Here is a 22,829-nt window from a genome sequence, read left to right on the forward strand (position 1 = left end):
ACACGCCAATATATGACGCACAATGTAACTGGGAGTGGATATACAGTAATTTATGCACAAAAAACGCTGAAAAACGTGGATGATATACAACTGGTATACAGATGCAGAAATGGACCAAAATCCATAAAGAATAGGCCCAAAAGTTGGGCAGATTTGAAAAAGGCCCAATCTTCACTCTTTTCTCTTTAATTTTCATTTTAACTTGTTTATTTGTATTTATTTGTGCACCCTTACTAATTAATTTTGATAAATCCCCTAAGTCGTTAACATTTTATTTTATCATGTATTTTAGTCAATTCGTGATTTCCTCACCTAATGTCTCTCGTCTAAATGAATTAAAATGGTTACTTTCGATTTCTCTCCTTAAAAGTAAGGCTAAGAAATTGTTAAGTATTTTATTTAAAATGACATTTGTTTTGTTCATATGACTAGTAGCCTATTTAGGTTAAAATAATTTCCTTCAAATCAAGAAAAAATATTTTCTTTTTTTTCTCGTAAATTTTAACTTTTCATAATTGATAAAATACTTTTAACATGACATTCTCTTAACTTTTTTAAAAAGTGTTATTTACAACAAAATAACTATTTGTATAACGGTGTAAATAATAAATAATTATAATCCTTATTTTTCCATAAAAACAACAACTCCTCATTTTCTCTTTAAATTCAAATGTGCAACCTACTTTACGTAGATTTCTTTTCAATTCCAGTAAAATATTAATTCCTCTAGAAATAATAATGAATTAAGCATAATAGTTTCTTAACTAGAGTACCTCTCTTGATCCTTTTTTCTCTAAATTCTAATTTTTATGATCAATTATAAATTAAGTAAATACTTTTTCTCAAAATTAATATCAAATTAATTAGAACATGTTGTAACTTTTTTAAAGTAGATTATTTCTCGTTTGGATAAACAAATGTCAATTTTAAACATTTAGATAAATAATTTTAATATTTTTGTAATGCCCCGGATCTGGTACCTGGAATGCTACACGGTGCTCATAACCCCAAAGGACCACAAGCTAAACCATGACTGATATTTGTACCTGTATACTGCATAAAATAGTGAATAATGCATAAACATGAACTGAAAGGCCGTAAGGTTCAAAACTGAATACAATCTGAATAATATAACGTATGTTTGGGGTAATAGAATACCCAAAACAAAACTGAAAATACTAAAGTCTGACACATGATAGTCTGGAAAGCCTCTAAACATGACTGTCTGAATGAGTAAGGAGTTAATGGAACATGTCCCCAACTAACCCCCAATTAATAAACTGATTAATAAGATAATAGGGAAATAATCATGTCCTCGAAAGATGAGGACTCACTTATAACTCTGCCTGCGGATATCTGGAATCTACTATTGCTCTGAAGCTCGTGTCTCTGAACCTATGGTATAAGACACCATAGTGCAAATGCGTTAGTACTTTGAATGTACTGGTATGCATGTGAGGTAGGCTGAATGCATGGGGTTCATATGCATGAACAATAATAATAACTGACTAACTATCATGAGTGTGATAATACATGCATGAGACATAACAACTAACACTAATACTGTGATAACATGATTACTGAATCTGACAGTCCTAAATCTGATGGAACTATCTGGGTTTCGTACAATATCTGAGTTGACTGTATTTAACAGTCCTAAAATCTGAAGAACTATCTGAGTTCTATTACTGAGATAGATTGACTATATCTGACAGTCTTGATTCTGTAACATGAAACTATGGGAAGTAGTTATCTAACCGACATTCCTCTGATATGCCATTATGGCTGAGTTGGGGTCCAATCTGTAACCCCAATTGGAAGGGTGTCAATACCGTGCCACTGGTAAGGACAAGCTGTGGGCGACCCTCATCTAATAGTGTCCCCTATACGAGAACGATGGGGCCCTTATCCGACAGTGCTTATCCACCTCATCAACCCTCATCAGATAGTGTTGATGTCTCAACCCATGCTGGCTACATAGTTCTAGAACGCAAGGATGACTTCTAAGAATCACACCCTCATCTGATAATGTGTGTTCTCATCCTTGGGTTCAATCGGTGCTAATTCCTACTCCCATCTGAATAGACTCTAAACATGATTTACTGAACTAACCATGGGCTGAGTTACTGAGTTTCGTTGACTAACAGAATACTACTGATATCTGACAACTGACTAAGTTCATAAGATCATGGAGATTTCCTGAGTTATAAGACTGCTTGAATTCTAAGGATCATAGCTTGATTGAGAGTATCGTGAAAAAATGACATGGCTCTAGGCACACAGCTAATGTTTCGGGTACGAGTACCCCCAGGACTCAATGGAAGGAAACTGACCAAACATAACTTACTTGAACATATAACTAACATCATAATCCATAATATATTTATAGAAGCATTTCATCAAAACATGTGATAGTCATAACTTGTACATACATGGGGATTTCATGGTATCATGCTAGTTAGGCACTTTTCCTTCATCTAGGCATTTAATCAAACATATTGTAGGCATGGTATATGTAAACATCATTATACAATAATTAAACATCATTGTTCAATTCTAATTTCATCATTCAAGGGTGTAGTCATAGTTTTGCATGAATCTATATCTATAATAATTTAACCCACATAGAATTTATCACCCAACATGGAGTAGAATTCAATTTCTCATTATCCATATGAACAAGAGTAGCCCAATTATGATATTCACAAGAAAATCCATAAACTTGAATCTAGAAAAGGAATTCTTGGGATTCATGAACAAAAGGAGTCCATGAATGAACACTATGCATACCTTAGTTCGTGATTTCATGAAGATTGATGGTGAAACCTTCTTGAATTTGAATTCCCAATGGAAACCCTAGCTTGTTCTTGAGAGAAACTTGAGATAAGAGAGTGTATTTTGGGTGAAAAACGGCTGAATCACGTGTTAAAGGGCTTAAATAGGGATGGAAAGTTGACCCTTTTAACACTAGACGCGTTATTTAATTTCAGTAAAAATTTCCCAAATTGAACCCCTGGCGTGACGCGGGAAAAACCGCGCTGAGAAACTAGGAAATGGATAATTCTAAATTTGGACCCTGGTACAATGCGCCATAATCGCAGACCCCTACTGGAATTTGCCAAATGTCATTTCCTCTTGTGGCGGCACGCCGCTGACTAATATGGCATTGTTTTACGATGGAAACTTAAAATAGTCGTAACTTCTGACCCGATTATTAGATTTGGACGAATCTTATATCGATGGAAAGCTTATTGAATTTCCTATATGACTAAAAGGGAAAATATTTAAAATTCCTCATGGAATAACCATCATTCAATTTAGAAGCTAATACTAGATATTCTTGAGATAAAATTAGCTAAAAATGGGGTATTATAATATCTCCCCCTTGAGAACATTCATCCTTGAATGAGACTGACTGAGAGGGGAGAAAAGATAACTGACGTACATACTGAACATGAATAACTAGAACATGATCTTATGACTGACCGAACTGACGAGTTGAACATATAATATTGAACATTCATATCTGATACATGTGTAACTGAATCATGAATGCATGACTGAGTATTCTGAAGAACTAAGTTTCTCACAATGAGAATGCATGTCTGATGCATAATTACATAATTGAACTGATACATGAGTGCATAACTGAATATATAATAGTACTTGATATCAATTTTCTAATGGGAACATGAGCATGAAACTGCATACCAAGTTTGTGATGAACACTGAACATGAAACTGAGTAAGCTTAACGAGAACTGTTACCTTGAGCTTGATCTGAGTTGGCAAAGAAGAGGTGAGGGTACTTGGTACGCATGTCTGCCTCTACTTTCCAAGTAGCTCTCTCAATGGACTGATTTAGCCAAAGAAACTTAACTAGAGGGACTACTTTGTTCCTCAATCTACGAGTCTAGTAGTCTAAGATTTCGAATGGAATCTTTTCATAAGAGAGAGTGTTCTCAACATCCATGCTCTGAATAGGAACTACAACTGCTGGGTCACCTATGGACTTCTTGAGAAAAGAGACATAGAAGAATGGATGAACTGAGGCTAGATCTGAAGGCAATTCGAGCTCATAAGATACCTTGCCAAATCGATCGAGAATCTTGAAGGGACCAACATTTCGGGGATTGAGTTTCCCTTTTATTGCCGAACCACTTCACTCCCTTCATGGGAGAGATATTTAGATAGACATAGTCACCAATCTTAAACTTGAGATCTTTTCTACGAACATCTGCACAAGACTTCTGTCAGCTCTGAGCAGCTCGGAGTTTTTCTCTAATCAACTGGACTTTTTCTAAGGCATAGAATACTAAGTCAGGCCCTATAATTGAGGCCTCACTAACTTTGAACCAACCAATTGGAGATCTACATCTCCTACCGTAGAGAGCTTCGAATGGAGCCATATGAATACTGGAATGATAGCTGTTGTTGTATACAAACTCAATCAAAGGAAAGTGGTTATCCCAATCACCCTAGAAATCAATTGAACATGCCCTTAGCATATCTTCTAGAGTCTGAATGGTCCTTTTTGCTTGACCATCTATCTGAGGATGGAAGACTATACTGAGATAAAATTAGGTACCAAGACCCTTTTGGAATATTTTCTAGAAATGAGAGGTGAGATGGGTACCTCTGTCTGAGATAATAAATAGCGGAACATCGTGCAATCTGACCAACTCCCTGATATAGAGTTTGGCATAATCCTCGGCTGAATAAGAGGTATGGACTGGAAGAAAATGGGCTGATTTGGTTATTTTGTCTATAATGACCCAGATTGAATCATGCTGATGACGAGTTAGAGGCAAACCGGTCATGAAGTCCATGTTCACTTCTTCCCATTTCCAAGTAGGAATAATGAATCCCTCAACAAACCATCTGTAATAGCCAGCCAAACCCAAGAAACTCCTAATATCTGATGGAGAGATAGGGTGATGCTAATTTCTTACTGCTTCAGTCTTTTGAGGATCTACTCTAATGCCATCACCAGAAATGATGTGACCAAGGAATGTTACTGACCTTAGCCAAAACTCGTACTTACTGAATTTGATGAATAGCTTATGATCTCTGAGAGTCTGAAGTACTATCCCGAGATGGTTTGCATGATCGCGTTCACTACGAAAATAGACCAGACTATCATCTATGAAGACTATAATGAACATGTCTAAGTACTGCTTGAACAAATGGTTTATCAAGTCCATGAAAGCAGCTGGGGCATTGGTAAGACCAAATGACATGACTAGGAATTTGAAGTAACCATAATGGGTACGGAAAGCTATTTTTAGAATGTCACATTCTCTGACTCTGAGCTGATGGTAGCCAGATCTGAGGTCTACCTTAGAGAAATAACTGGCGACCTTAAGTTGTCAAACAAGTCATCGATTCTGGGAAGAGGATACTTGTTCTTGACCGTGACCTTATTGAGTTGACGGTAGTCTATACACATTCTGAGAGAACCATCTTTCTTGCGCACAAATAATACTGGAGTGACCCACGAGTAAATGTTGGGCCTGATGAATCCCTTATCTAAGAGATCCTTCAATTGTTCTTTAAGTTCTCTCAGTTCTGCTGGTGCTATTCTGTATGGCAGAATAGATATAGGCTGAGTATCTGGAAGAAGATCAATGTCGAAGTCTATTTTCCTTTTGGGAGAAATTCCTAGAAGATCTTTGGGAAAGGCATCTGAATATTCATTCACTACTGGGACTGATTCAAGACTGTGAGTTTCTAAACTAGTGTCCTTAACTTAAACAAGATGATAGACACATCCTTTAGATATCATTTTCTATGCCCAAAGGTAGGAAACAAGATGACTTCTGAAAGCAGATACACTACCCTTCCACTCTAGGATGGGTTTATTCAAAAACTAAAGCTGGAATATTCTATTTTTGCAATAGACTATGGCACAGCAGGAATGAAGCCAATCCATGCCGAAAATGACATCAAAATTAGTCATCTCTAATTTGACTAAGTCTGCTGAAGTGACTTTCTGAGATATCATAACCGAGCAGTTTCTATCTACCACCGGGCTATGATGGTTTTACCCACTGGGGTAGAGACTGAAAAGGGCTTTGCTAGAATTTTGGGACTGACTCCAAAATTGATTGCTATATAAGGAGTGACAAAAGACAAAGAAGCTCCTAGATCTAGCAAGGCATAAACATGAACATAAAATATCTATAACGTACCAGTAACTATATTAGGAGAATTTTTCTGAACCTATCGGGACTAAGAGCATAGAGATAAGTTGGGCGTTTCCCACTAGTAGCACTGGTGGTGGCAACCTACTAATTCGGGCGACCGAACTGAGCTGAGGAGCGGAGATAACTCTGATAACCTAACTAAGGGCAATCTCTGACTCTGTGTCCTGTCTTACCATAATCGAAACAGACATCGCTACCAGCTCTACAAGCACCCTTGTGGTTCTTACTATAAGTCTGACAAAGGGGATTAGTTCGGGTATTTCTAACACTACCCTGAAACCTAGATCCTGGAGCTCTATCTTCGTTACCCTTCCTGAACTTAGGAACTGGAGCACTGGCTGAAGAAGGGGATAGAACTAATGACTTAGGAGGAAACTGGCCCAGTTTCCTCCTTCTGACTTAGGCTGAGCAAAGTTGAAACTACCTATCTTTGTTCTCATATTCTGCTTCTCCCTCTGTTTAATCTTTTGCTTCTCTATCTGCTGAGTATGAATCATAAGCCTGACTAAAGTCATGTCATTGTTCAGTATGGCAGATCTACACTTATTTTCCACACTATGATTTACCCCTGAAGCGAACTTACTCATCTTGGCTCTGTTGTCTGCAACACATGAGGGGCATATCTGGATAATTGAGTAAACTTAAGAGAATAATCTTTCACCGTCATGTTGCCCTACCTGAGGTTGATGAATTCTAGAACTTTATCCTCTCTAAGCTCTTGGGGAAAGAATCTGTCTAAGAATGCAGTGAGAAACTCCTCCCACTCTATACACTTGCATCATATGACCTCTTTGACTTCTACTATTTGAGCCAAGTATGAGCCACATCCTAAAAATGATATGCATCTAGCCCAGCACTCTCAACAGTAGTCACCCCCATCATGTCTGTTACCTTCTAAACCTGATCAATAAATTCCTGAGGGTCCTCATCTACTTTAGACCCAAGGAAGGATGAAGGATTCATTCGGGTGAAGTCCCGAATCCTAGCTGCGGCTGAATTGGACACTGGGTTGGTCAGAATGACCACTGGCCATTCATTTTAAGTGGCAACTGACTGAGCAAGAGTAGCGAATGCGGCCCTGAACTCCGTATGAGAAACATGATCGCCCAAAGGATTTTTGGGCTGAGGGAATGACTGATTTTCATTTCTTTTTTAGGAGGCAAGTTCTGTAGAAGAAAGGGAGAAACAAATTAGACTGAGGGATTGACTTGAGATTATACTCACTGGCACAACATGAATACTAAAATACAAGAAACTATTCCTAAAACATCTTATGGCCTCCTGCACATAAATGTGGCACACAACACACCCATGTACAAGACACTACTAGATGCGGCATTCAGACTTCCTAGGACTCTATTGAACCTTAGGATCTGATACCAAGTTTGTAATGCCCCGAATCTGGTACGCAAAAATCTACACGGTACTCATAACCCCGAAGGACCACAAGCTAACCCATGACTGATATCTGTACTTGTATACTGCATAAAATACTAAATAATTCAAAAATATGAATTGAAAGGCCATTAGGTTCAAAACTGAACACAATCAATATAATATAACATCTGTGTGGGGTAACAGAATACCCAAAACAAATTGAAAATACTGAAGTCTGAAACATGATAGTTTGGAAAGCCTCTAAACATGAATGTCTGAATGAGTAAGGAGTTGATGGGACATGTCCCCAACTAACCCACTAATAAATTAATTAATGAGATAATAGGGAAATAATCATGTTCTCGAAAGATAAGGACTTACTTCTAGCTCTGTCTGCGGATATATAGAATCTACTGTTGCTCTGGAGTTCGTGTCTTTGAACCTATGGTATAAGACACCATAGCGCAAATGCGTTAGTACTATTAATATACTGGTATGCAAGTAAGGTAGGCTGAATGCATGCGGTTCATATGCATGAACAATAATAATATCTGACTAAATATCATGAGTGTGAGAATACATGCATGAGACAAAACAACTGACACTAATACTGTGACAATATGATTACTGAATCTGACAGTCCTGAATCTAATGGAACTATATGAATTCTGTACTGTATCTGAGTTGACTGTATCTGACAGTCCTAAAATCTGAAAAACTATCTGAGTTCTATTACTGAGACAGATTGACTATATTTGACAGTCCTGATTATGTAACATAAAACTGTGGGAAGTAGTTACATGTCCCTAATATGCCATTATGGCTGAGTTGGGGTCCAATCTGTAACCCCAATTAGAAGTGTGTCAATACCGTGCCACTGGTAAGGACAAGCTGTGGGCGACCCTCATCTAATAGTGTCCCCTATACAAGAACGATGGGGCCCTTATCCGACAGTGCTTATCCACCTCATCAACCCTCATCGAACAGTGTTGATGTCTCAACCTATGCTGGCTACATAGTTCTAGAACGCAAGGATGACTTCTAAGAATCACACCCTCATCTGATAATGTGTGTTCTCATCCTTGGGTTCACTCGGTGCTAATTCCTACTCCCATCTGAATAGACTCTGAACATGATTTACTGAGATGAACATGGGCTGAGTTACTGAATTTCGTTGACTGATGAAATACTACTGATATCTGACAACTGACTGAGTTCATGAGATCATAGAGATTTCCTGAGTCATAAAACTGTCTGAAGTCTAAGGATCATAGCTTGAATGAGAGTATCGTGACAACATGACATAGCTCTAGGCACACAGCTAATGTTTCGGGTACGAGTACCCCCAGGACTGGATGGAAGGAAACTGACCAAGCATAACTTTCTTGAACATATAAATAACATTATAATCCATAATACATTTACAGAAGCATTTCATCACAACATGTGATAGTCAAAACTTGTACATACATGGGGATTTCATGGTATTATTCTAGTTAACACTTTTCCTTTATCTAGGCATTTAATCAAACATATTGTAGGCATGGTACATGTAAACATCATTGTACAATAATTAAACATCATGGTTCAATTCTAATTCCATCATTCATGGGTGTAGTCATAGGTTTGCATGAATCTATATCTATAATAATTTAACCCCCCATAGAATTTATCACCCAACATGGAGTAGAATTTAATTTCTCATTATCCATATGAACAAGAGCAGCTCAATTATGAAATTCATAAGAAAATCCATAAACTTGAATTTAGAAAATGGATTCTTGGGCTTCATGGATGAAAGGAGTCCATGAATGAACACTATGCATACCTTAGTTCATGATTTCATGAAGATTGATGGTGAAACCTTCTTGAATTTGAATCCCTAATGGAAACCCTAGCTTGTTCTTGAGAGGTTCTTGAGAGGAGAGTGTATTTTGGGTGAAAAGTGGCTGAATCACGTGTTAAAGGGCTTAAATAGGGGTGGGAAGTTGACCCTTTTAATGGTGGATGCATCATTTAATTTCAGTGAAAATTTTCTGAATTGGACCCCTGGCGCGACGTGGGGGAAATCGCACTGAGACACTGGGAAATGGACAATTCTAAATTTGGGCCCCTACTGGAATTTGCCAAATGTCATTTCCTCTTGTGGCGTGGCGCACCACTGTCTAATTTGGCGCTGTTTTACGAAGGGAGCTTGAAATAGTTGTAACTTCTGACCCGGGTATCGGATTTGGACGAATCTTATATCGATGAAAAGCTTATTGAATTTCCCACTTGACTAAAGGGAAAATCTTGAAAATTCCGCATGGAATAACCATCATTCAATTTAGAAGATAATACTAGACATTCTTGAGATGAAAGTAGCTTGGAAAAAGTACGGGGTATTACAATTTTAAAAGTCAACCTTTTCATAAAATTAGCCACATTTTGTAAGTTAGTCAAAAATGATCTTTTGGTGAACCATTTCTTGAACGGACGCTCCTAAGTGCCTTAAAACCTTCTTAGGGCGTTAATTGAACCCTTACTCAGTTTCTCTGATTTTGAAGGTTTTGAAATAGTTTAAAAGGGTCAAAATCATTTTCTTTAAAATAAAATCCGAAAAGGGACAAAATAAAAATGGCGACTCTGCTGGGGATTCTAACTAGGTTCTAACCAAATGTTTGATTTCATCTTTTGACTAGCTATTTAAATTGCTTATGTATTTATGTGTTTTGATTTTGTGGAATTTAAGTACTGCATTTCATGGCATATTCCTGCATTGATTATTAAAGTGTTTTGGGGTTTCGTGGATGTCCCGACCTCTATTGTTCAACTCCAAATCGAATGTTGGAAATACGACAGTTTCCCGGTACGTTAGGCGATTGGAGGTTGTTCTTGTTTTCAAACTCAAGTTGTCCCACTTGGGAACCTATGTCCAAACCTACTCTAGACACCTAGGATAGAGCTAAACCAAAATCTTCTTTTAGGCATAAGCCTAGGACGACCCAATACTCGAGGGGGTATTGGGCCCATTCGAAAACTTTCCCTGCGTCTATTGACCTCGAGTCAATAACAGACGAATCATATTTATATTTTAAAAAAATACATATTTGTTTAAACCAATCCATTATTCCATGAGGTTGGGGAAAGGCTTATCTTTACTTGTTTTCGTATGTAAGAAATGGCCCAACCATAACCTTGCAAAAGGTTTAAGATGGTTACCAGACCTGACAACTTTCTGAAAGTATGGTGGACATATATGAGTGAAGAAGATAAAAGGGTTGTTAGTACGTATATTGGACACCTACCTTCACTTATAGAGATGGATGCCTTCTAGCGACGTTCTATGATGAACACAACATGGAGTTTCGCTTTGGGGAAGTAGAGTTAGCATCCACTATTAAGAAAGTCTTGACTTGTCACGAAAGTCTTGATAAGTGCAAAAAAAGAAAGAGTATACTAGGCAATAGTGTTCTAGTCCCTAACATGATGAATCATCATGAGATCCAGAAAGTCTTTGCAATCAATGATGGCACATGGTTGGTAAAACATGATGGGGAAAATATATCCTTTCATGAGTTGTATCGCCGATTTGAGAAGTATGATGCTTTTGAGAAGTTCGGTCATGAATTCGAGTCAGAAGAAAAATGGAAGAAAAAAAGAGCATTTGCTTTTGTGGTGGGTTTACTTTGAACATTGGTGTTCCCAAAAGGAAAAAGTTTCACTATCAATCCAAGGGTCGTTATGGTAGCGAATACTCTCTTCAATGGAATGGATTACGGCCAAACTAGGGTGTTCCATTCCTTGGCCCCTATGATAGTGGCCGAGATATATTGGGCATTAGGAATGTGCCAAAGTGGCGCTCGTTTCTTCCAGGGTCACAACCTTATGTTGCAATGGTGGATGATGACACACTTATTGAAGGATCCTAGAGTGGGGCATCCGGACCATCGAACAAGGGTGAATCTCCTATCATCACTAGATATGCGCCTGTGCCTACACAAGTTTCAAAGAAGAAAGTCTCCAGAATTTTGGTTCATGATTTTTAGGGAATTGAGTGACGACAACTTTCAATGGTCAATCAACTATCTTCACAAAGAAAAGTACATTACTCGGGGGGATGAATGACCTTTCCTAGTACTTACAATACTCAGGAGAACTCATCCTTATAATTCTAACCGGGTTTTCAGATAATTCGATATCAGGCAGGTGATACCACAAATGGGGCCTATGCTTTGATTCTTCACTGAGTATGATGAATTCGAAACTCCCCTCAAGCAATACAAGGTAGATGGGTGGAAAAGAAGAAAAACACAGGAAATCTCCTTCCATATCAGGTACGAGCCCAAAGTTAGTGACACATATAAGGAATGGTTGAAGAAGAGTCTTGATGGAGCATTAATCCCAGGGCCGGATATACCCACTCGAGTTATTGATATGGAATCAGAGCATCTGATCCAACTCCACAGACTTTAAGATGAATTCCAAAAAAATAAGATCGCGCACCAATGTAGGCATATAGAAGATGCCTCGACCATACACATGTTGAGAGAAGAGCTAAAGAGAGCCAGAAAGGAAACTAATGATGCTAGGTAGTGTTTGATTGATTTGGATGATTGCATGGTTGCACAGATTGACGGTATAGAAAAAATGACCTATGAGAACAAGGCACAGTTGTGTGGGAGTCATTTGATCATCAATAGGTATCAGATATGGCAGAAGGTGAACAAGGCTAAGAAGGCAAGCTTTTCAATAGATTAGATTCATCAATACTTAAGACAAGTGGCACTTTCTCTTTGCCTTACCGTCTTTTCTCAGTGGATCAGGGCAAACGAAGGAGCATCCAGTGGCTAGTTTTTCTATTCCCCTGCGTGGGACCTTATTTTATTTCATGTTATTTTTCTTTTCCTTAAAGATTGTATCCCTCTTATTCTATATTTTGTAGGCATTTATGCTCTTTTACATATCTATGAAAGTCGGGGGTAATGGATTGGCATTAAAAGGGTATATATTTTCTTCAAAATTCATTATGCCTGAACCCTTGGCTCAAGAGGGTCACCCCAATTAAGATACGCATTATGTTATGTGATATAACTGCTTTATGTGTTTACGTGTGTTTGTTTGAGTCAATGACAAATTTATCCACTATGCTTCTGTGGATCAGTTTGTCTATGGCACCAACAACTCTATGTGGTTACGTCTTTTCAAGTATCTTGCATTACTTATCACATATGGAAAATGACACATCTGCCTTTGAGTTATTTTAGTTTACAAATAATAGAAAACTAGCTGGTAGAACATCCTTACTTCACCTGGTCAAAAGCGCATAAAATCTCATCCTCTGACGATCACTAAAAATGACTGGAAACGATGAACAAAATGCATTAACAATCAGGGACAATGTAATAGCGGAGCAAAATGAGATGATTACAGAACTCGCGAGAAAATTGGAAATGCTTTAGGAGGATATGAATCGTACTTGAGATTTAGCTAACCTAGCGGTCATCACTGTCAATGCTACCGCTCCAGGAGGATATAAGACTCCACTCCAGATCCCTCCCCTCAGTATGCCTATTCTCAGGGACCATTCAAATAATATATTATTCGTCTCTGCTCCTCAACTTGTCCAAAACACCAATCGAGAAAATAACCCAGATGCTTACTATCCACAAAATCCATCCCTAACCCACAAAATTCGTCTTAAAATCCACAAAATTCATTTCCAAATCCCTAGAACCCATTTTCAAACCAATAAAACCCGCTACCAAATCCACAAAATTCGCTCTCAAAGCTACAAAATCCATCTCCGAATCCACAAAACTTATTTTTGAATTTGCAAAATCCCTCTCAAATCCCACCAAACTACTCTTAAATTCCGCAAAGCTTTTCTAATTTCCAAAACGTCCTCTCCGCCTACCACCCAACCTCCTCTAATCCTCAAAATCAAGCTACCCTTCCAAATTCTTCTCATGCCATCATATCCCCTGACATCCGCAATTCCTTTCTCAATCCCGAGATAGACCAATATGAGGAGGAGAAAAAAGAGCAAAAGACCGAGAATGAAATAAAATTGATGGCTATAAATGAAAATATTATGAGGATCAAGGAATCTCATGGGGCGGGGACAATGATGTTCTGGGTTATGATAATCTATGTGTTCACCTTGGAGTAGGTCTACCAAAAGGATACAAGGACCCTAAATTTAAAGTGTTCAATGGTACTGGAAATCCAATGGCCCATCTGAAAAGGTATTGTGATCAATTGGTAGGGGTAGGAAAAAATGAGGCATGATTGATGCGCTTATTCATTTGAAGATTAAGTGGAAACGCCTTAGATTGGTTCACGTCTTAAGAGTTGAAAAAATGGACTAGTTGGAAGGCATTGGCTAAAGCTTTCCTTGATAGGTTTGCATTTAACATTGAAATAGTCCCTGACTGATACTCATTAGACCGGATCAAGCAGAAGAATAATGAGTGTTTTCGAGACTATGCCTTTCGTTAGAGAAAAGAAGCAGCCAAGGTACAACCTCCCATGTCTGAGAAAGAGATGGTGTCTGTGTTCTCTCATGCTCAGGGGGAGAATATTACACTAGGATGATATCCGCTGCCATGGCAACTTTCGCAGATTTAGTAAAAATTGGGGAATCGCTAGAGGAGGGTATTCAAACAAAAAAAATTGTCAAAACCCCAACATCATTTGGGACTTCTATGTTCCCAAAGAACAAAAATAAAGATGTAGGTGCGGTCTCTGTTGATTCTGTTGCTAAGTTGAAGAAGAGATTCAAGCCCAGAAACATTCTCTCCTCTCCGCCGTCACTAAATTTTCAATATGTATTCTACACCCAACCCCAGTACCAAACTCGACTTCATATATCCAATCCCATTACCAAGCTCCACAGCTAAATATTTTACCCCAATACCAAACTCACTTCTAAATATCCAATCACAATACCAAGCTCCACACCTAAATATTTTACCCCAATACCAAGCTCCACTTCCAAATATCCAATCTCAATACCAAGCTCCACAACCAAATATTTTACCCCAATACCAATTTTTGTAGCCAAATTATCAGCCTTTTGTTCAAGCTACCTTTCCAAATATCTGAACAAATGTCCAAGCACCCTAAATTATCATCAAGTACCTCCTTCTTCTAATCAGAACCATTATAACCCCCAACGTCCAAACCTAAAAAAAAAACCTCCCCAGAACTTCACTAACAGAAAGTCACACCCAGCTCTTTAGAAGATTGAAGTATGTCGGTCATTTACAACCTATCCAACCAAAACATATCAATCCCAACTCCCAATTTTATTATGTTGATCAGAATTATGCCTATTATCTGGGAGCGACAGGGCACAGAACTGAGGATTATGTTAGTCTAAAGCATAAGATTTAAGATTTGATTGATCAGATGGTCATCACGCTTCAGTCGTCAGCACCAACTATCAATAGTAATCCATTGTCTTATCATGGAAGAAATATAGTTAACATGATTGAAATAGAGGGTGAATGGGTATCTAGCAAGACCATCACTAAGGTAAATTTAGAAAAGTTCAAAAGGATAAAAAAGATGGAGAAGATGGAGAGAGTCGTAGCTGCCTTAAGTGTCAATGAGAATCCCCCATTTATAGTAATGATGGCCCTGACTCAGGTGTACACTCCACCGCCTAGGAAGGAATTTTTGTAGAAATCACCACTGCCCAAGGGATGACACAATCTGGACGATGCTATATTCCTGAAGATTTTACCAATAGGAAAGATTCACAGAAAAGGCCAATCACTAAAGGGGAAGCCAAGGAATTTTAAAGGCATATGCAACCGAAAGACTACTCAATTTTGAAGCATTTAGAGAAGACTCCATCCTAGATTTCTATTGTGGCACTATTAATGAGTTTGCAATACCACCAACAAGCTTTATTGAAGGTCCTGGATAAAGCATATGTTCCCGCACGCACGAGTGTTGAGAATTTAGCTGCAATGATAGGAAATATTATGGAAAGTCATCACATATCGTTTAGTGAGGAAGAGTTTCAATTTGAGGGAGTGATACATAATAAAGCCTTGTACGTCACTATCATTTGTTAGAACTATATGATTAATCAGGTATTGATAGATAACGGATCTAGTTTGAATATTTGTCCTTTTTCCACATTAGTTCAAATGGGCTGTGATTTGGGGAAAATTTGCCAAAGCCACGTAAATGTGAGGGCATTTGATAGAGGGGCAGAGAGATACAACAACAACAACAACAACAAACCCAGTGTATTCCCACAAAGTGGGGTCCGGGGAGGGGAAGAGAGATACCATAGGTGAAATTGAGTTCTACATCCAAATGGGACCTACTGAATTCAAGGTTAAATTTTATGTTATGGATATTTATCCTAGTTACAGCCTACTCCTGGGAAGACCATGGATACATGGTGCAAAGGTAGTTTCATCGACCCTTCATCAGTTATTGAAGTTTATTTGAGAAGATCATGAAATAGTCATCAGCCACGTTAATCATCACAATGGTTGGGTGCCGGTAATTGAAGATATCTCAAAGGGTAGTAGTTTTTATGCAGTGGAAATTGTAAGTGATGTGGAGAAAGATCTGACACTCAAAGCTCCAATGCCTTCTGTATACAAAATAATTGCGATTGTGATGTTAAGAAATAGGTTTGATCCTAGTCGTGGCTTGGGTAAGAATATGGAAGGAATTATTGAGCCCGTTATGATCCCAGAGAAAGCATCAAAGTATGGGTTAGGATACCAGCCGTCAGAGGGGGATGAGTTTAAGGATAAGCCAAAGTTGAGTCTGTCTAAGCCCTTGCCGCTCTTGTACCAGTCATTTCCCATGCGTGAGATGTCAAAAGATGATGGTCTTGGGGATGGGCTAAAAAATCTGTTTGAGGGATGCAATGCTGTACCAGAAGATTTTCGAAAGTCCAGTGGGGTGAAGAAGGTTGCACCGGGAGAGGCTTTGCAAAATTAGACCTCCACTCCACTCATAACCCATCACCCATCGTGGTACATCAAAGGGCAATTACTAGTAGTTTTTAAAAAATTGGTGATGATCCATAGGATACCCCGTGATCCACCCTTTTATGTCTCAAGTTTTTTTTTCGTGTTTTACTGCTTTAAAAAAGGCATGGTCCTACATTTGTGTAGTTCATAAGCCAAGTTTGTAATTATCTCCAAAATTTCAATGAAACGGCTTCCCTTTATTTTAAAAATTATTTTGAAACACCATTATGTTAGTATATTTTATTAGCTGGTTATCATCTAACTTGGTTTGTTTCTATATTACAGTAACAGTAACTTAAAACCTGTTAATGTCATGTTATGTCAAAGCTTAGACGAAAAAAATAAGGGAAATGACGATAATTGGAAAGAAGGTGACAAGGAACGGTTAGTGGAAGATATAGAGAAGTTTTAAAATCGAGAAAAGCCCAACCTAGAGAAAAATGAAACAGTCAACCTGGGAAATCATGATGAAATTAAAGAAACAAGTGTCAATGTTCACTTAGGAGAAGTATGAAAAAGAGAATGCATTCTCTTGTTGTGGCAGTACAATGACGTATTTGCTTGGTCCTATGATGATATACCAGGATTGAGCACAAACATTGTGTCGCATAAGTTACCGATCAATCCTGAGTTTGATCCAGTTAAGCAAAAAATGCAAAAATTCAAGTCAGTATTAAGTTTGAAGATCTAGGAAGAAGTTACAAAGCAAATTCAATCTAAGGTTGTGAAGGTCACAAAATATTCGACATGGCTAGCCAACATCATCCCAGTACCGAAGAAAGACGATAAGATTTGAATCTATGTTGACTATAGAGATTTGAATAGAGCCAGTCCTAAAGATAATTTTTTGCTACCCAACATTCACATCCTTATCGATAATTGTGCAAAGAATGAAATGTAATCTTTCGTGGATTATGTTGCTAGGTATCACCATATATTGATGGATAAGGAAAACGCAGAAAAGATAGCTTTCATCATGCCCTGAGGTGTTTATCATTACAGGGTAATGCCGTTCGGTCTTAAGAATGCGGGTACAACATAAATGAGGGCTATGACTATGATTTTTGATGATATAATCCATAAAAAGATTGAACTGTACATAGATGATGTAATTATAAATCCCACAAGAGTTTGGATCATCTGGCCCATCTGGAAATATTCTTCAACAGATTAAGAAAATACAATTTGAAGTTGAATCCTGCTAAGTGTGCTTTCGATGTGCTAGCCGAGAAATTACTAGGATTCATAGTCAGCAGAAGGGGCATCGAACTGGACCCGTCCAAGATTAAGACAATTTAGGATTTACCACTGCCGAGGACCAAGAAAGAGGTTATGAGTTTCCTGGGTTGTTTGAATTACATTAGCAGGTTCATTTCCCAATCAACAGTCATATGTGAACCAATTATTAAGATATTGAAGAAAGATGCATTGAATGAGTGTACAGAAGAATTCAAAAAGCTTTTGACAGAATCAAGAAATATTTAGCTGCTGCACCGGTTTTGGTTCCACCAGGGGAAGAAAGTCCATTGTTGCTTTACCTGTCCGTATCAGAAAATACTTTTGGATGTGTCCTTGGGCAACATGATGAGACCGGTAAGAAATAGAAAGCAATCTACTACTTGAGTAAAAAGTTTACGCCGTATGAAGCCTGCTATACTCTTGTGGAAAGGACATGTTGTGCTTTGACTTGGACCGCATAAAAGTTGAGGCATTATCTGTCGTCATACACAACATATCTCATTTCCATAATGGATCCATTGAAATATATATTCCAGAAATCCATGCCTACAGGAAAGCTAGCCAAGTGGCATATGTTGCTGAGTGAGTTCGACATTATGTATGTGACTCAAAAGGAAATCAAAGGGCAAGCTTAGCAGATTATTTTGCAGAGAATCCGGTGGATGATGAATATGAGTCACTTCAAACTTACTTCCCAGATGAGGAAATTTTATTCATGGGAGAAGACATTACAGAGATTTACCTCGGGTGGAGGCTGTTCTTTGATGGAGCGGTCAACTTTAAAGGTTCAGGAATCGAAGCAGTTTTTAGTGTCAGAAATAGGCCAGCACTATCCCGCAGCCGCCAAGTTGTGCTTCCCATGCACCAATAACATGGTTGAATATGACGCTTGCATGTTAGGTCTCAAATTGGAACTTGATATAGGTGTTCGTGAATTTCTAGTCATAAGAGAGTCAGATTTGTTGATTCACCGGGTACGGGGTGAATGGGCGGTAAAGAACTCCAAGATTACTCCTTATGTGGAGCTGTCGTAGGAATTTTGTGGAAGATGTAAAGAAGTTGATTTCAGACATATCACAATGATATAGAATGAGTTTGTTGATGCTTTGGCCACTATATCCTCTATGATTCAACACCCAGATCAGAATTACATCGATCCTTTGGAAATAAGCTTGAAGGAACAACCTGCCATTATGCGCATGTAGAAGAAGATCCTAATGGAAAGCCATGGTACTATGATATTAAAAGGTATTGAGAATCTGGAATATATCTTAAAGAGGCCAACAACAATCAAAAGAAGACAATCCGGCGTTTGGCAAAGAATTATTTTCCAAGTAGGGAAATCCTTTTTAGAAAGACTCCAGACTTAGGATTCTTAAGATGTATCGATGTCGCGGAAGCTACAAAATTATTAAAGAAAGTACACGCTGGGATTTGCAGGCCCCACATGAACAGGTTTTCCCTTGATAGAAAGATTCTGAGAATTGGTTACTTCTGAATGACTATGGAAAATAATTGTGGCAAGTATGTGCAGAAGTGCCCAAAATATCAGATACATGGAGATTTGATCTGAATTCCTCCGCATGAGCTTTGTGCGATGAGTTCATATTGGCCTTTCATAGCTTAGGGTATGGATGTTATCGGGCCAATAGAGCCATCGGCGTCAAACGAGCATAGATTCATTTTGGTTGCTATTGATTACTTTACTAAGTGGATCGAAGCTATTTCATATAGAGTCGTCACCAAGAAAGTTGTTGTAGATTTCATTAAAAATAACTTGATTTGTAGATTTGGAGTGCTAGAATCGATTATTACTGACAACAGGGAAAACTTGAATAGTCACTTGTTGAATGAGATTTGTGATCAGTTCAAAATTATTCATCACAACTCAACCACGTATCATCCACAGATGAATGGAGTCATGGAAGCCGCTAATAAGAACCCCAAGAAGATCTTAAGGAAGATGGTTGAAAATAATAGGTCATGGCATGAGATGTTGCCTTACATTTTACTAGGGTATCGTACAATAGTTCAAACCTCCACTGGGGCAACTCCTTATATACTTGTTTATGGGAATGAAGCTGTGATACCTGCCGAAGTTGAAATACCTTTCATAAGGATTATTCAAGAACCTAGATTAAGTAACGAATAATGGGTTCGTGCTATCTATGAACAACTCATGTTGATCGATGAAAAGAGAATGGGTGTTGTGTGTCATGACCAGTTATACCAACACCGGATGATCCGTGCCTTCAACAAGAAAGTGTGAACTCGAACATTTAAAGTTGGGCAACTGGTTCTCAAGCGCATATTTCCTCACCAAGCAGAGTACAAAGGCAAGTTCACTTCGAACTGGCAAGGGCCATACATAGTTCGTAAGGTACTATCCAAAGGAGCTCTAATTCTATCTGAGATGGATGGTCAAGACTGGACCAAACCAATCAATTCTAATGCAGTAAAGAAATACTATGTTTGAATGATGTTTTAGTTTGGTTTCCTTGGTTTATTTGTAATCGCCTTTATGATAGTATTTGTTTTATGATATGTAATTGCCTAGAATTCCTTTCTTTTTATGTACAAATTATGTTTGACCTGAATTTCTAAAAAGGGGATACGTAGGCGGCCTATGTCGGCTTTGGTCAACCCCGTAGAAGAATTTATCCTTTTCTTTTATGTACGAACTATATTTAATCTGAATTCCCAACAAAAGGGCTATGTAAGCGGCCTATGTTGGCTTCGGTCAACCCATTAGATTTTTCTATATACCCCTAGCGTAGTCCTGAACTAGGTTTGACCTGATTCTTGATTCAACGGGATACGTAGAAGCCCCAACAGCTCGGTCATTTAACCCCAGGAAATGGAAACTGGGGCAGAATTTTCAAGAAGGAATCTTGAAAATTCATAAGAGGAGGATCATCATCCAACAAAGAGAATGAAGACTAACAAAGACTTCGAATCCTCTCGAACTAAGATCATATCAAATAATTTTAAACTGGGGCAGAAATTTTGAGGAAGGCCTCAAAATTTCCACTGAACACTGAAATATATTTCAAATTCACCAGCACCAAAGGCCAAAGTCAAGCTTTAGAAATCACCAGCTGCGACAAAGTCTAGGTCTACTAAATATCTGTCTATGACAGAACTTTTGATAGAAACCCTCAGCGATGAAGATGAATCCTTGGAATTCCTTCATCATATGTCAAAATCAAGAGAAAGATGTTCGTTGAGCTAGTGCATGACATGACTGGCAGGGATTTTCTAAAGTTTTTACAGAAAATTTTGAAAGTATTTTCTAAAATTAAGACTACTTTTAAAAAATCTATACAAATCTTTTACTTAGTGATTGCTTAGGCGCCTATCGGAACAGGGAGTCAGGGTGGAAGTCCCAACATGACGGAGTACCCGAAAGATGGCGAGGATCAAACCAAGGACTGAATGAGGTCAACATTGAGTAGTTTCACTCAAAACTAATCATTTTTCTATGGGTGCGGGGATAAGTACACAAAATAGAAATCTTTTTCAAATTATCCCCAAGCGAGTTGTGAGCCACACCAGAGCATATAATGTTAAAGAGCGGTATTTTTGGGTAGTCCCAACAATGGATTTAATACCCATTTATCGAGGACCTTTTGAATTGTCTATCTTATTTTTTGAGATTATGAAGGAAAAACAAAGGTGTCTTATCTTCTTTATGAATATTGTATTTAGAATTTTCCTAAAAAATAGTCGCTAGCAAAAGTGACTTTGTGTCTACTAAATATTTACCTTTAGAGTAGGTACATTCAAGGGAGTCGACAGAATAAATATAACAATCAAAAGGACCACTCGATAAGAGGAAGATAAAAAAGTCACCCTTAAAATTCACCTCGGAGCAAAGTAAATGGCACATGTAGAAAGCAAAACGCAGACAAACGAACTCAGGTGAAACTATTTTCAAATCATCAAAAGAACCATTTCATATGATCTCACTGTCGAGAGGGCCATTTCATCACATTTCATTGACGAGAGGGCCATTATATCTCATATCTATTGATACACAAGATAGCATACAGTGTCGTCGAGGATATCATTAGCATTTAATATCTGTTGACACGCAAGATAGCATATTCTGGCATCGAGAATATCATCAGCATTCAATATCTATTAACACACGAGATAGCATACGCTGGCGTCGAGGATATCATTAGCATTCAATATTTGTTGACACGCGAGATAGCATACGCTGGCGCCGAGGATATCATTAGCATTCAATATCTGTTGACACGTAAGATATCAAACGTTGGCATCGAGGATATCATTAGCATTTAATATCTGTTGACACGCGAAATAGCATATGTTGGTATCGAGGATATCATTAGCATCTAATATCTTTTGACACGTGAGATAGCATACGTTGGCATCGAGAATATCATCAGTATTCAATATCTGTTAACACGCGAGATAGCATACGCTGGCGTCGAGGATATCATTAGCATTTAATATCTGTTGACACACAAGATAGCATACGCTGGCATCGAGGATATCATCAGCATCTCATATCTGTTGACATACAAGATAGCATACCCTGGCGTCGAGGATATCATCAGCATCTAATATCTGTCAACATGCGAGATAGCATACGTTGGCGTTGAGGATATCATCATCATATAATATCTGTTGACATGCGCATAGAATACAATGGCATCGAGGATATCTCATCATTTTATGAATTAGCATCTGAATGCATCAAAAACACATGATTCAAAGGAACGTCTTTAAGTCGCTATCTGAAAGATAACGACATATGAGATTTTCTTGAAATTGACAATTTGAGGATCATCTATAAGTCATATTATTTGAAAGAGGATAGTATGAAAGATTACCTCTGAGTTGATATCCTATAGGTCATCTGTAAGCAGCAACAACATTCTAACCAGATAGTGTGCAAGATTACCCAAAGATCGATAATTTAAAGGTCATCCGTGAGTCACAACTAAATCCTTACTGGAAAATATGAAAGATTATCAAAATTGATAGGTTCG

Source organism: Capsicum annuum, chromosome 7, assembly GCF_002878395.1.
Source record: "Capsicum annuum cultivar UCD-10X-F1 chromosome 7, UCD10Xv1.1, whole genome shotgun sequence".
Classification (NCBI taxonomy): domain Eukaryota; kingdom Viridiplantae; phylum Streptophyta; class Magnoliopsida; order Solanales; family Solanaceae; genus Capsicum; species Capsicum annuum.